This window comes from Sminthopsis crassicaudata, chromosome 5 (genome assembly GCF_048593235.1).
Source record: "Sminthopsis crassicaudata isolate SCR6 chromosome 5, ASM4859323v1, whole genome shotgun sequence".
Lineage (NCBI taxonomy): Eukaryota > Metazoa > Chordata > Mammalia > Dasyuromorphia > Dasyuridae > Sminthopsis > Sminthopsis crassicaudata.
This window is the reverse complement of record NC_133621.1, coordinates 263,857,132-263,874,447: the sequence shown is the minus strand read 5'-3', so window position 1 is coordinate 263,874,447 and position 17,316 is coordinate 263,857,132. Positions and strand designations below refer to the sequence as shown.

Genomic DNA, 17,316 nt, shown 5'->3' with positions numbered 1-17,316 from the left:
ATGACAATGGCACAATGTTGACAACAATAATAATGTCTGGTGTATATCTCTAGTAAGTCTGATCTTCTTATTTGCTGAATTAATTACTATTTTTAGTAAAAATGTTTTAGCACCATCTCAAAACTTTAGAATTGAAAGAGAATTCAGCTTTCTGTACTGTTCTTAGGATCTTTTATTTGTGTTGACATTTTGTGTTTATTTGTATTGGAAGGAGTCTAGATACTGATTTGGAATAGAGATTTGCAACTTACTTCCCTAGAATGTATTTATTCCATATGTCAAGAAAAACCTGGCATTTAGAAAATTAGTTTCTTTGTATATTGATCTTTGACTGAATCTTCACATTCTTCCTGGCACACAGGAACTTAACAAGTAAGTAATTATTGGTTTTGGGTTTTTTTTGTTGTTGTTGTTGTTTTTTTTTTTTTTTTTTTTTGACGTGAAAGAGAACATATAATCTTTGTCCAATAGCATTTGTCTTTTTAATCTAATCTAATGAAATTCTTTGAAAAGGGTAAAAATATTTACAAATAGAATACTGAAGTATATAGACATTTGTTGTTACAAAAACATGTAAATATATTTGAAGATTCTTTGTTATTCAAAGAGCATTGAATGCCATTTTCTTCTAATATAAATATCATTTTGTATTCTTTTCTGGAAGTATTTTGTTTCCCCTTTTCCTCATACATCTCCTCTCTAAAGTAACAGTTATTTTAAAGTAATTTACCTTGTTTCTGAAAGTGAAAAAAGATTGAAATTGCTGCTAATTATCACTATCATTTTTAAAAAAATTCTTCATGCTGGTCACTTAGGTTGTTGCATTACTACACCAGTAAATAAATATTTTGTTTCATTTTGATACTTAAATAGCTTATTCTGTTCTTCCTTGTGCAAATGTTGGGGTATTTTAGCTCTAATAATAAGCTGTCGAAATGAAATATCAAAATTGTAATGTCAGTTTGCAGTGCTCACAGTCCAAAGAGTATTTTCCCCCAAAGGGCCTTTATTTTTTCAATTACCTTTGATTTAATAAAGAAACCTTAATATGATTACTCTCAATGAATTGAGAACTAATGCATTATGAACTGAGATTGAATAGTGTAAAATATATAATACCTAAATATTTTTTTAAGTATAACATCTACTTAAGTGGCACACTGAAAATATGTTTACGAACATAAAGAAAAATTGACTTTATAGATAGTAAAAATAAGCCCCTTCTGCTCTCTGGGATTTTAGGTTAATATTTGAATTGATGAATATTCTTAAAAACCCGGCATATGTATTTGAACTGTTTGTGTATTTATGAAATGAAAAGTCTGTCCTTCAAAGCACTACCATTTTAATACTGTAGAATATGACTTCAGGACAGGAAATTTAGTAAAGCTTAGCAGACAATTAGATGAGAAAATAAGCAGGAAATGGAAATTATCCACTGACTACTATTTTTCAAATGTACTGACCTACCATTCTTTTTTTTTTCCTCTTATAATTCCACACACTATTTAATATAGAAAAAAAAAAAAAAAAAAAAAAAAAAAACATCAGAGGGAAGCTATTTTATTAGGAATTACCCAGAGTTACATTTTTAGCTAAACAGTTTTCTGAAGACCAAACATCTGAGATATGCCTTCTGCTGAGTAAGTGTTGGACTTCCTTACTCTCGCATTTTATTTGCCTAATACTAACATCAATCATTGTAAATTGTAGCTGATGTAAATTCTCCTTAAAGTACTATCCTTTGTTTTCTTGTAAAAATTCATTTTAACCCTGAGATGCTTTAACTACAGGAAGCAATCTAAAAATTGCACTTCTTGTTAGGTGGGAGAATTATCCCTTTGTAGGGAATGGAGCTGAAAATGAATCAATTGAACACTTTCATTATTATTATGGTACTGCACAAATAAAGACAAATGCATTCAAGCAAAAATCACATGCTAAAGGACATTATTTCTTCTTTCAAAGACCACATGCTTTGGCTCAATATTCATGTAACATTTTTCCCCTTGCATAAAAAAATTTTTCCAAATTTCCTAGTCTGGGTTAGATTGTACTTTTTTATTATTATTATTGTTTGTTTTGTTTTATTTTTTTTTGCTGCTATTGTTAATTTGGTTAGTTATATTACTAATATGAAGTAAATGGATGTTTAAATTATAATAAGAAAATTTGTATTTCAACAAATAAATTTATTTTAAATTTATTTATGAATTCTAGATTGATTAATAAAATTTATATTTTAATAAATAAAATAATAAATTTTAAATGCAAAAATCACTCAGTGACACTTTAAAAAGTTTAAACTTTGATATGTGTGTGCATGGACTTCCCCACTGAACAATACTATCAGACAATAGAAGAGCTGAAAGACACCTTGAGTCCTACCATATTTAATATTAATAATTATTATTAATATTATTAATAAAAATGCTCTCCATATTATCCCCAGTAAATATTTTTTTAGTCTCTTGATGATTCCAGTAGGAAGGGTCCCGTTTCCACTCGAAAAAAGCTATTGCTATTAGGAAGGTTTTTTCTTAGACCAAACTAAAATCTGCCTCTTTATAATGTCCAACTGCTTATACAAGTTTTGATCTGTGATTTCAAATAGACTAAGTTCGAATAGGATCAAATATAAATATTTTATATTCAAAATTCTCAATAATTTTACTGTTTTTCCTATATTTTAGAGGTTTTTTTTGTTTTCCTTTCTTTTTCTCCCTTTCCTTCCCTTCTTCCTTCCTTCCTTCCTTCCTTCCTTCCTTCCTTCCTTCCTTCCTTCCTTCCTTCCTTCCTTCCTTCCTTCCTTCCTTCCTTCCTTCCTTCCTTCCTTCCTTCCTTCCTTCCTTCCTTCCTTCTTACTTTCTTTCCTTCCTACCTTTCATTCTTCCTTCTTTCTTATTTATTTTTTTTGGTTATACTTTATTATCTTCTACTTGGATAGCTAGATTGCATAATGTATAGCATGAGTGAAAATATGCTCTCAGACACTTACTTGCTGTATGATTCAGGAAATGTCACTTATCCCTATTTTCCTCAATTTCTTCATTTGTAAAATAATCTGGAGAAGGGAATGGCAAACCACTCCAGGATCTTTGCCATGAAAACCCCATATTTTGTCATGAAAAGTCAGGCATGATTGAAAAATGACTGAACAACAATAAACACATTCTGCTTTCTACAAAAATTTCATGATAGTTTACTGTTCCTACATAGATAATCCCTGTGCTTTTTCGTTGGCCATCCCCTGTGTTTGAAATGTTCTTCCTTGCCTCTGTCCTTGTCTTCCCTGAAGATAGTAACATCCTACCTTCTTTAAGGAGTTTTAATGAGTCCTTCAAAGTTTACACCTTCTCTCTGGGATCATTTCCAATTTATCCTGTCTTCTTATTTATGTGTAGTTGCTTACATATAACTTCCCCCAATTAGCATATAAACTCCTTGATGAAAAGGATTGGTTTTATATTATTTTGTATCCCTAGTACTTATCCCAGTGCCTCTCAAATAAATAAATCTTGTTGACTTCTCTTAATTTTCTTCAATGACTATAAACCTTCTTCCTCTCAAATGTCTTTTCCAAGACAAACATATCTTCTTCCCACATTTTGTCTTCATGTGCCATCTCCACAACGTTGCACAGGAGATGAATGAATGGGGCAGTGAATCTGGGGTTTCAGATTTGATGACTTATAAGATCACTTCTATCTCTAAATCCATCATTATAGATGCCTTTTTTAGGGGGCACCCCTACATGTTAAAACCTTCCCCAAATTGTGGTTCTCAGAAATGAATGTAATAGTCCAGTTGTGATCTGACTTGGCAGCACACTTGTGGAACAATTAACACCCTGTCACTGAATGCCATTTTGCTTTATTTTATTTTATTTTGTTTTGTTTTGTTTCCCATGCCATACACATTCTTTGGGGTATGCACTGTTGTCAAATCAAATATTCAGAAATACAGGTTACTACTAAATATTTTCAAAGTATTTTGGCTATCTTGTTAATCTAATTGATTTCATCAAAACTCAAAATGATCTTTTTAAAAGGCACATACAGGTTGCAATCAGATCATCACCACAAGATAAAGGATAAAGATAAAAGAAAAAGAAAGAAGAACAATTGTTAGGAATTTAAAGTAAATAAGAGAAGAAAAAAATAGGTTCATCTATATGTAAATGAGAAGTCTTTTTTGTTTTTGTTTTTGTTTTTGCCTAGACTACAAATTAACATCACACATGTTCTACTATTCTTTATTTTGTGAAATATTTTCCACTTACCTTTTAATCAGATACTAGAGAATTTTGCATGTCTTTGGGGCTTTGTAGATGAAGAGTTAGACACCTAGGAATTGTGGGGAATGCTAAATGAGAATAATTTTGTAAAATTTCAGAATAGAAAACTATCTTATGGTTTTAAAATGTGAATCACAAAAATCAAAAAATTAAGTGATTTCTCCAGCATCACGCAGTAATTACGGATAAGAAGGAAGCCTTGGATCTTCCTGATTCTGAATTTAGCTATCTATCCTAATAATGATATATTGCTAATAACTTGAAGATAAAGTTTGTTGGAAAATGCCATTAATATTTAGATTTTATAATATATTTCAAAATTATTGTATTACTATTCACATGTCAATCAACTTATAAATATGCAGATTCCTATCTCTCTCTCTCTCTCTCTCTCTCTCTCTCTCTCTCTATATATATATATATATATATATATATATATATATATATATATATACACATATAGAATATATACTTAAATTCTCTCAGTCCTTCTCCTTCTCTTCTCCCACCCCCTCTATTTTAGACTTAACCACACTGTCAACTGTATCATTAATAAACTTACTATAATGCAAAACAAAATACTACCAGAAAGTGGATATATAAAGATTAAAAGTTAAACAGCTCCTGTCCTATCCTTCAAAAAGAACATTCTGTTCGAGAGTGTATAAATGTCTTTTAGTACATAAAATTTACTTTTGCCTTTGCTCTGGAGAAGGAGGTACCCATAGTGAATGGAAAATCAGCTTTGAAAGTAGGTATACCTGGATTAATCATTTAATCTCTCAATGCTCTAGGAAATTTTCTAAGACTATTTGTTGCCAAGAAGGTACAAACTTACATTCCTTACCTGGTAATTCCTTATACCAATAATATCATAAATCCAGTCTTTTTGTCCTTTGATATGAGAATTTGAAACAATGCCCTACTTAATAAGTACTTCATAATCTCTTCTTGAATTGAATATTTCTTTCGTTTCATCATTTTTTAGCTTTTATGCCTGTTTTTTTTCTTATTTCTTTGAATACTTTTGTATAAAACATGTTCATAGTTCATAGATCAAAATGTAATTCGCAAGATAATTACCAGGTCCTAGTTAATCAGTTCCATCTTTACCAAATGCTTAATACACACACACATACACACACACACACACACACACATATACACGCACATATATATGTGTATATATATATCACATGTATACATAAATATACTTAAAACATCACCATCATTTATATAAAATATATAATATATAATTTTATATAATATATAATTACAATTATATATTATATGATTATAGATAATCATATAATGTATAATTATATTTACAGTTAAATATTGGTAAATATTCTAAAATTAATATATTATATGTAAGTGTATATAATATGTAAATATATACAATTGGTGAACTTAAGAAATAAAACAAGCAATTTCATATCATAACTGCAAACCTTTTATGTATAACTTATTTTTTTCCTCTTTATTATTTCATGTAAGTCCATCTGTTTTTTTCTAGGATCACTGAGCTCTTCATTTCTTATAGCACAGTACTATTCTAATATTATAAATTGCAAAGGTTGCTGATGTCTTCATACTGTTGCAATAATGGATTTATGATGAATTAGAGTAAATTATTTGTCTGTCACTTACCAGTACCATACCAAAAAGAAATTTAAAACCATATCTGATTTTCAGGAAAACCTGTACACTTGACTGCAAGATATTCAAATTTATTTTTACATAAATTCAAATTCTTTGTGCTTGAGCTAGTTATTTTATATAATTTCATTTATTGATATTTCTGTCTCTCTTTTCTCCCCCATAGGTTTTTAGCTGTTGTCTCATTTATCTTGGATGGGTAAGTCCTACCACATTTTGAAAATATGTCCATTTCTCATGTGTTGAGATATTACTTGAATGATAAGTTTATATTGTTAAGTGAAAGAACTGTAATATTTATTGAACTCATATAAATGAACTGTATGAGAGTGAGGACTCGTGAATTAAAAGACAGTAGAGGAAAGGAGAGAGAGACAGAGAGAGAGAGAGAGAGAGAGAGAGAGAGAGAGAGAGAGAGAGAGAGAGAGACAGAGACAGAGAGACAGAGACAGAGAGACAGAGACAGAGTACTCATAACTTTAAAACCCAAAATTCCCTTATCTGAGCAGCAATTAATGGATGTACTATATGTTTTATATATTCTTTCTCATTGAAATGCATGTGTATTGAGGGCAGAAAGTATATTTGTTTTAAATTAGTATCTCTAGTACTTAACATCATGCCTGGGATATAGTGGCACCTAATAATAATTTTTCCATTAATTCATTCCTTCAAATATGTTTTAATGAAAGTGGACTATTACATACAATCATAGATTTTTAATCAGGAAAAAGATTCAATTTGTAACAATCCTTGTGGTTTCACTGGGGACCCTTTAATTCTTTGATTCAAGCATCTGCTTGTAATAAAGGGAGATTATCTAGTGTGCTTTTACAATTGAAATTAATTTGTTTGCCTTTGTTAGTATAATCTTTTTTTTAATTTTTAAAATATTTGTGTAAATGGGGTCACAGTTGGGCACTAGGGTCAAGTTTTCTGTGATCACTATAAGAAAAATATATTAGAAATAGGAGAGTGAAACTTGACTGTTGCATACATTCTGATATCAAATGTATTCCCCATATAGGTAGCAACTCTTGAGCTCTGGACATTAGGATAAGTGATGTCAACTGAAGGAATAACAGTATTTAATGTTTGAAGCACAAACAATATGAGGAATGATTATGTGATATTCAGAGCTTAGGTTTTCTATGGCTTTTTTCTTTTTGCTTATGTTTTATTGGGTGTAGGAATGAGAGGGGGATCTATACAACAAAAATACCATGAGAATTTGTTTTTCATATATGCTCTCCCAACTGCAAACTCTGCATTTATATAAAATAGATTTTGATTGGAAGTACGAACAATGTGTTTCTTTTTTATTATTTAAAGCTTTTTATTTACAAAATATATGCATAGGTAATTTTTCCAACATTGACCCTTGCAAAACTTTTTGTTCCAAATTTTTCCCTCCTTCCCCCCACCTCCTCCCCTTGCTGGCAGTAGTCTAGTACATGTTAAATCCAATATATGTATAAATGTTTATACAGTTATCTTGCTGCACAATAAAAATCAGATCAAGAAGGAAGGAAAACAAAAAGCTTAGAAAGAAAATAAAAAGCAAACAAATAACAACAGAGAGAGAAAACATGGTTCCCATGGTTCTCTCTCTGGGTGTAGATGGTTCTCTTCATCACTAAACAAGTGGAATTGGTTTGAATCACCTCATTGTTGAAGAGAGCCATAACGTTGTGTTTCTTTTTTTCTTTTAAATTTTATTTTTATTACAGTTTTTAATATACAAAACATATGCATGGGAAATTTTTCAGCATTGATCCTTGCAAAACCTTCTGTTCCAACTTTCCCCTGCTTCCCCTCACTGCCTCCCCTAAAAGGCAGGTAGTCCCATACATGTTAAATATGTTAAAGTATATGTTAAATACAATATGTGTATGCATATTTATGCAGTTATCTTGTTGCACAGGATAGATGGGATTTAGGAAGAAGGTAAAAATAATCTGAGAAGAAAAAAAATGCAAGCAAATATTAACAGAAAGAATGGAAATGTAATGTTGTGGCCCATACTCATTTCCCAGTTTTCTTTCTCTGGGTGTAGCTGGTTCTGCTCATTATAGATGAATTGGAACTGATTTGGATCCTCTTATTGTTGAAGAGAGCCACTTCCATCAGAATTGATAATATTGATATTATTGTTAATTAATTGATAATATTAATTAATTAATTAATTGATATTAATTAATTAATTGATAATATTGATAGTATTGTTGTTTGTAAAGGTCCAGTTGTCTCTAAATTATCCTGCCAGACTGCCGTCTCAACTCACTCTCCCAGCCTAGACTACTCTCCAGACCCAGTGCTGCCCTCTTTTATCCTCGAAGAGATTGGGCTAGTGAGAACTCAACCGGGCTTGTGAGAACTCCTACAGCCAATGAACTTGCTCCTTTTAAAGGTGCAAACTCCTTTAAACATGTAAACTCTACTTCAGAAGTCCAAAAGTGCAAACTCCCTTCAAAGGCCTGAACCAGAGGTGTGAATTCTGAGCTAGAGAATTGTTTAGACAACCTGAGTTCTCACCTTGTCACTATCCAGACAACCTGAGTTCTCACCTTGTCACTCTCCAGAACAACCTAAAAGTTGTTGAAGTGTATAATGATCTTCTGGTTCTGCTCATTTCACATAGCATCAGTTAATGTATATCTCTTCAGTTAATGTATATCTCTCCAAGCCTCTCTGTATTCATCCTGCTGGTAATTTCTTACAGAACAATAATATTCCATAATATTCATATACCACAATTTACCCCACTATTCTCCAATTAGAGGGTATCCCTTCAATTTTGTAGTAGGCACTACAAAAAGGGCTGCCACAAACATTTTTTTTTTCACAGACGGATCCCTTTCCCTTCTTTAATATCTCTTTGGGATATAAGCCCAGTAATAGTACTGCTGGATCAAAGGGTATGCAAGTTGGATAACTTTTTGAGTATAGTTCCAAATTGCTCTCCAGAATGGTTGGATCCATTCACAACTCCACTAACAATGGATGAGTGTTCTAGTTTTCCCTCATCCCATCCAACATCCGTCATTACCTTTTCCTGTCATCTTATCCAATTTGACAGGTGTGTAGAGGTATCTCAGAGTTGTCTTAATTTGCATTTCTCTGATCAATTATAATCTGAAACACCTTTTCTTATTACTAGAAAAAAATTTCAATTTCATCATATGAAATGTCTGTTCATATCCTTTGGCCCTTTATCAATTGGAAAATTGCTTGATTTCTCATAACTTTGAGTCAATTCTCTATAAATTTTGGAGATAAGGCCTTTATCAGAACCTTTAGTTGTTAAAATATTTTCCCAGTTTATTGCTTCCCTTCTAATCCTGTCTGCATTAGTTTTATTTGTACAAACGTTTTTTAACTTAATATAATAGAAATTTTCTATTTTGTGATCAATAATGACTTTTAGTTCTTTGGTCACAAATTCCTTTCTCCTCCACAGGTCTGAGAGGTAAATGATCCTATGTTCTTCTAATTTATTTATAATGTCATTCTTTATGAATCATGAATGGATCATGAACCCATTTTGATCTTATGTTGGTGTTAAGTATGATTCAATGCTTAGTTTCTGCCAAACTTATTTCCAATTTTTCCAGGAATTTTTGTCAAATAATGAATTCTTATCCCAAAGGCTGTGATCTTTGGGTTTGTCAAACACTAGGTTGCTTTAGTTATTGACTATGTTGTCCTGTGAACCTAACCTATTCCACTGATCAACTAGTCTTTTTCCTAGGGAATACAAAATGGTTTTGGTGACCACTTCTTTATAATATAGTTTTTGATCAGGTACAGCTAGGCTGCCTTCATTTGATTTTTTTTTTCCATTAGTTCCCTTGAAATTCTTGATCTTTTGTTCTTTCAGATGAATTTTGTTGTTATTTTTTTCTAGGCCATTAAAATAGTTTGTTGGGAGTCTGATTGGTATAGCACTAAATAAATTGATTAGTTTAGGTAGTATTATGATCTTTATTATATTCGCTCAACCTATCCAGGAGCACTTAATATTTTTCCAATTGTTTAGATCTGACTTTATTTGTGTGGAAAGTGTTTTGTAGTTTTGCTCATATACTTCCTGACTTTCCCTTGGCAGATAGATTCCCAAATATTTATACTGTCAACAATTATTTTAATTTGTATTTTTATCTCTTGCTGTTGGATTTTGTTAGTAATGTATAAAAATGCTGAGTATTTATGTGGATTTATTTTGTATCCTGCAACTTTGCTAAAGTTGTGGATTATTGCTAATACCTTTTAAGTAGAATCTCTGGGGTTCTCTAAATACCATCATATCATCTGCAAAGAGTGATAATTTGGTTTCCTCGTTACCTACTCTAATTCCTTTAATTTCTTATTCATCTCTTATTGCCAAAGCTATCATTTCTAATACAATATTGAATAGTAATGTTGAAAGTGGGCAACCTTGTTTCACTCCTGATCTTACTGGATATGGTTCCAGTTAATCACCATTACATATGATGCTTACTGATTGTCTTAAATAGATGTTATTTACTATTTTAAGGAAAAGTCCATTTATTCCTATACTCTCTAGTGTTTTGAATAAGAATGGGTAATGGATTTTATCAAATGTTTTTTTCTGCATCTATTGAGATGATCATTTTTTTTGTTAATTTGTTTATTGATATAATCAATTATGCTAATAGTTTTCCTAATATTGAACCAGCCCTCTATTCCTGGTATAAATCCTACTTGGTCATGGTATATTATCCTGAAAATAATTTTCTGTAATCTTTTTGTTAAGATTTTATTTAAGATTTTTGCATTGATATTCATTAGGGAGATTAGTCTATAATTTTCTTTCTCTGTTTTCATCCTACCTGGTTTAGATATCAGTACAATGTCTGTGTCTTAAAAGGAATTTGGTAGGACTCCTTCATTCCCTATTTGTAAAAATAGTTTATATAGCATTGGGGCTAATTGTTCTTTAAATGTTTTGTAGAATTCACATGTAAATCCATATGGTCCTGGGGATTTTTTCTTAGGTAGTTGATTAATAGCTTGTTCTATTTCTTTTTCTAAATTGGGACTATTTAACCAATTTACTTTTTCCTCTGTTAATCTGGGCAACCTATATTTTTGAAAATATTCATCCACTTCATTTAAGTTATCAAATTTATTGGCATAAAGTTGGGCAAAGTGACTCCTAATTATTGCTCTAATTTCCTCCTCTTCCTTTTCATGCTTAAGACTATATATTTGATTTTCCTCTTTCCTTTTTCTAATCAAATTTACCAAGCATTTATCTATTTTGCTGGTTTGTTCATAAAACCAACTCTTAATTTTATTTATTAAATCAATCTTTTTTTTTTACTTTCAATTTTATTGATCTCTCCTGTTATTTTTTATATTTCAAGGTTAGTGTTTGATTGCGGGTTTTTAATTTGCTCTTTTAGTTGTAAGCTTTTTTAAGTTTAATTCATTTCTCTGTATTTTATGCAAGTAAGCCTTTAGAGATATAAAATTTTCACTTATTACCACCTTGGCTACATCTCATTATTGTCATTCTCTTGAGTGAAATTATTGTGTGTAGGATTGTTTCATCGAATCATGCTTTAAGACGAAATTATTTAGTTTACAATTATTTTTGGTCTATTTTCCCCTGGTTTTTTAAATGAATGTAATTTTTATTGCATTGTGATCTGAGAAGGATATATTTACTATTTCTGCCTTTCTGCATTTGAATTTGAGGTATGTATCTCCTAATATATGGTCAATTTTTGTCTAGGTTTCATGAATTGCTGAGAAGAAAGTATATTCCTTTCTGTCTCCATTCAGTTTTCCCCAAAGATCGATCATACCTAACTTTTCTAATGTTCTATTTACCTCTTTAACTTCTTTCTTATTTATTCTGTAGTTTCATTTATGTAGTTCTGAGAGTGGAAAGTTGAGATTTCCCACTATTATATGTTTGCTTTCTCTTTCTTTGTGTAGCTCTCATAACTTCTCCTTTAGGAATTTAGATGCTATACCACTTAGTGCATAGATGTTTAGTATTGATATTGCTTCATTATCAATGCTACCTTTTAGCAAGATAAAGTGCCCTTCTTTATCTCTTTTAATTAGATCAGTTTTTGCTTTTGTTTGATCTAAGATCAGGCTGGCTACCTCTGCTTTTTTTTTTTTTTTTTTTTTTTTTTTTTACTTCACCTGAATTATTTCTACTCCAACCTTTTACCTTTATTCTGTATATATCACCCTGCTTCAAGTGTGTTTCCTCTAAACAACATATTGTAGGATTCTGGCTTTTATTCCAGTCTGCTATCCACCTCCTCTTCATGGGGAAGTTTAGCTCATTCACATTTAGGGTTAAAACTACTACTTCTGTATTTCCTGCCATCTTATTATCCCCAAATTATGCTTTTCTCTTTCCTTTCCTCCTTACCCCCCCTTCCTAATATTAATGACTTATGAGCAGCACTAGCCTCACACAGCTCTCCCTCTTTAGAATCCCTACCTCCTCCTTGAAGTCCCTCCCTTTTTCTTAAACCTTTTCCTTACTGTTTCTGTCATCCCGTCTATTTACCCTAACATTTCCCTTTTTCTTTTTCCCCTCCTACTTTTCAATGAGGTGGGAGAAGTTTCTATGTAAACCAAATATATCTAATATTTTCTCTTTGTGCCAAATCTGATGAGAGTTAAGATTCACACTTTGTTTATCTCCCTCCCTTCATTCCCTCAGATATAATAGGTTTCCTTTGCCTCTTAGTTAGATGTAGTTTCCCTCTTTTTACCTCTACTTTTCCCTCTTTCTGGTACAATTTCCTTTCCACCTCTAGTTCCTTTTTTTTTTTTTATAAAAAAAAACAAAAACAAAAACAAAAAACATGTACTCTTTATGTATACTCGTAACAGAAATATAGTTCTCAAGAGTTCTTTTTACCTTTTTATGTTTCTCTTGAGTCCTATATTTTGAGGTCAAACTTTTTGTTTAGCTCTGGTTTTTTCAACAGTAATAAATGGAATTCACCTATTTCATTGAATATCCATCTTCTTCCCTGGGGGAAAAAAAATTTGCTCATTTTGTCTCGGTAAGTAATTCTTGGCTGCATGCCAAGTTCTTTTGCTTTTAGGAATATCAGATTCCAGGCCCTTCAATCCTTTAATGTGGATGCTGCTAGATCGTGAGTGATCCTTATTGTTGCTCCTCAGTATTTGATTTTTTTTTTTTCTGGATGCTTGTAGTATTTTTTCCTTGGTCTGATAGTTCTGGAATTTAGCCACAATATTTTTTGGAGTTTTGATTTTGGGATCTTTTTCAGTAGGAGATTGATGAATTTTTTTCAATGTCTATGTTGCCTTTTGTTTCTGTAACATCTGGAGAGTTCTCTTTGATGATTACCTGAAAAATAGTGTCTAGGCTCTTTTTTACATCATGGTTTGCAGGTAATCCAATAATCCTTATGTTATCTCTCCTAGATCTCTTTTCCAGGTTTATAGTTTTCCCAAGTAGGTATTTAACTTTTTTTTTTCTATTTTTTCATGTTTTTGGTTTTGCTTGACTGATTCTTGGTGTCTCCTCGAGTCATTCATTTCCATTTGATCAAGTCTGATTTTTAATGAATTATTTTCTTCATTTACTTTTTAAATTTATTTTTGTATTTTTCCAATTGAGTTTTTAAATAAGTTGTTTTGTCTGTGGATTTTTTTTTTCCATTTTGCCATTTTTTTTAAAGAATTATTTTCTTTTTCCAATTCACAAATTCTGTTTCCTTGGAATTGTTTACCTTTTCCAATTCACAAATTCTGTTTTCTTGGGAGTTGTTTATCTTTTCCAATTTGCAAATTCTGTTTTCAGGGAGTTGATTTCTTTATCCACTCTATCTTTTAATGAGTTATCCTGAACCTCTTGCAAAGCTTTCCTTTTCTTCTACCTTTCTTTTAAGATCATTTTTTATTTTCTTCTAGGAGAGTCTTGTGTAATGGGTTGCAGATCATATCCACTTTTGGATGTAGAGACAAACTGTTTTTAGTCTCCCTGAGTTTGAAGTCTGCTCTCTTTCCATATAAAAGCTATTAATAATTAGAGTTCACTTTGCCTTTTTGCTCATTTTGAAAAAAAAAAAAAACAAAAATAAAAACAAAACAAACAAACAAAAAAAGAAAGGAAAAAAAAAAAAAAGAAAAGAACCACTACAATCTGCTTATCGTGGGAGTGGCATATTTCCAAGCTGCCTCTACAGATGACAGGAAGTGGTAGAGAAGGGGCTGTGTGACAGCACTCACTGGCTGTGCTGGAACCTGAAATTATGTCCTACAATCAGCAGCAGCAGAAAGGCAGCTACTAGGGCTGCCCTGGGACCAACTACCACAGCTGCACCTGGATCATGCTGAGTCATTCTGAGTGCTATGTGTGTGTGGCCAGGTCCCAAAAGACTCTAGCTTTTGGGGTTATAATATTTACCTCCTGTGTTTATAGCTTCTCTGCTGCTCTACTAGCTTGTCGCCAGGGCGAAGTAGCTCACACTGTTGTAAAGTTCTCCCTGCAGATTTTCCACCAACTGAGATCACATCTCACCCTACTCTGATCTGTTCAGCATGATTGAGCTCTCACTGTCTTCCTGAGTCTGTGCCTGGCCTACTCCTGTTCAGTCCCTGCTTGTGAGCAAAACAGACCTTTTCTGGAAAATGTTGAGATTATCTTCTGTTGGTAATGTGTTGTACTTCTAATATTCCTGGGTTCTGACTGTCAAGCACTAATTCCAAGGCTGAATATCAATAAAATAGATTGAGGGAAAAGAAGAATTTAGGAAGATGTGTGTGTCCTCTCCACCATCTTGGCTCTGATCCCCTTCCCCCACATCGTGTTTCTTAATGGCATATGGATGAACTGCCATCTAGGTCACTAGTTATAATATATCAATGTAATGTCAAATGATGTTATATTTACCCATAAGTTTTCACCAGAAACATATCTGAGTATATCTTAGAAGGAAAAAAATATATAGTAGATGAGCACAAATACTAATTATATCTTTTTGATTAGAGTGGCCATGGAAATGAATGCAACTTTATTCCGGCTGTACAAACCTTTTTGAAAGTTAAAACAGCTCTTTCGAATGCTCATACATATTTTGTATAAACAATTGTTATAGTATATGTGATAGACATTTAGAGGATAGTAATAGAAAGCTCTTGCTATAATGAGAGCCCAATTTAGAATAGAAAACACAAGTTTGTAGTGTAGGCATCATGGTTGACTGATTTGTTTGCAGTCATATTGAGTAAAACATGAAAAAAATAGATGATTGAAATAGTCCAGGGTTAAGGCATAGCAAATCATTACTGCTGATAGGAAAGCAGACCAAATGTCTGAAGACAGTAGAAGATAGAGTAAAATTGAACCTATTCACCAGAGATGGAGATTGGGAAGAGAGAAAAACGTAACCACAGCATTGTTGTAAGTCTAGGAATAGTTGAGGCTAGAGGTAATAAAAATCATTTTGAAAATAAAGAATGGGTTTAGCAGAAGGAAAGCTTGGAAAGATATGTAGTCATAGGAAATATGATCAATTGATGTTAAGATGTTTATGATCCGGTACCTTGAGACTATTCAGTCCCATAGCTCTGATTAATAATAGGAAACATATGTCAGAAATGATTAATTACATGACATTTAGACTGTAAATGGAACATCACTGATGAACTCCCTACATAATGGAACATTGGAAGCCCAGAACTAAAGGTACATTCAGACAAGAAGCATATATTGTGTTGTTTAAGCTCCTCTGTTCTATAGCCTACTCTAAAAATGATCATAGCTAAGTGCCAATTCCAACTTAATTCTGAAGGTCCAAACATGTTATGATCTTGCTTTTATACAGAGATTCCAAAATCCAAAGTACTTGTAACAACAGATTTTTTTAAATCTTAGGATCACATGTCATGTTTCATCAATTTAGGATCTGAATATATAGATTGAGACACCCCAATATCCATGATGTATTTATATTATCATAAACTAAGTGGGATTAGGTAATTTGGAAACCAGAATATGTTGCTGTTTCAGCATTTCAATGGTATTAGAATGCTGTTTAAATCCAAATTTTAGATGTATTTCAGGAATTATATATAGATCCTAAATTTTTTGAGTTAGATGAAACCAAATCAGATGCTTTTAAAAATAATATATAATTAAAGATAGATGAGTTCTCAAAGGCTGCCTGCTTAAATTCTCTCTTTTTAGAAAGGGGGAAACTGAAACCTATGGAAATTGTTGCTTATCCAAGGGCCACATGGATCAGAATAAGGATCAGAAGAATCAATCTCGACTCCTAAATCTAAATTATATGTATATTCAATTCAATATTCTTTCTTCATACTTTCTCTCTATATATGTGTATCTCTTTCTCTCTCTCTCTCTCTCTCTCTCTCTCTCTCTCTCTCTCTCTCTCTCTCTCTCTCTCTCTCTCTCTCTCTCTCTCTCTCTGTCCCTCTCTCTCTCTCTCATTTATATATGTTTAAATTTTGAGGAAATGAGACAAGGAAATTGCTTTTCAATACTTATTATTTTTGTTGCTGTAAATTTTCATCAAAATATCAATTTTAAGAATTTAATATAATAAGAAATTTAACTGTTTTCAAAAGGTAATTGTTAATATCCTAGGATATCTACTTGGTGAAAGGTTTTTTGGCTCAGGGCAACATCCTCCTTAATAGAGGGAGAGTTGCTCACATAGGGACTGATTTTGCCTGCAGTCATTATTTGACTTGTCTCTGTTTTCAGTTCACTCCCTGCTATCCTCATATTGCCAGAGTTAGTGGGGTGCGACCTCCTGCTGCCATCCTCAGCTTGCCAATTCTTGTGAAAAATGATGGGAAAAAGAAATCATCACTAAATATCAAGTAAAATGTGTTGAAGTGCCACTCAGGCATAGTTTTTCCTACTCATTGTCCTTTCTTCGTTGTTGTTTATGTTTGCTTGTTTTTTGATTAAGACACATGAGGTTGTTTAACGGCCGTGAGTCTTCAAGGGCAAAGTGGGGCAAATGTGAGGTATCAAAAAATCAGATGAAAAATAAATTGGTTGCATTCCAATTGTATTACTTTCTATCTGTTTAATCTTAGATAAGTCATTTAATCTCACTGAGTATTATTGATTACATTTGCTAAATACTATCATAATTTCAAAGATTTACACCTGATTCCATGCAAATGAATGAGTCCATCCACCTTTTTTTATAGGCAAGGAAAAAGAGACATCTTGATTAAGATTCTTTGTTGGGTTTCCTTTTTGATATGCATATCTTTGTTGAAAATACTCTTCTTTCTTTTACTCATCATTTGACTTTAAGGACCTGAAGGTGATCAAATAAACTTATCTCTCT

The 17,316-nt window shown here is 32.0% G+C and overlaps 1 protein-coding gene across 2 annotated transcripts in view; it reads left to right on the top strand.

The window, feature by feature from the left end:
* Nucleotides 1-17,316, top strand: part of MGAT4C (MGAT4 family member C) — a 1,099,619-nt gene that overhangs the window by 147,897 nt on the left and 934,406 nt on the right. For both annotated transcript variants that reach the window (XM_074270914.1, XM_074270915.1), the window contains exon 2: nucleotides 6,123-6,155. The gene's annotated coding sequence lies outside the window, so the exon portion shown is untranslated. The remainder of the gene's footprint in view (nucleotides 1-6,122; nucleotides 6,156-17,316) is intronic.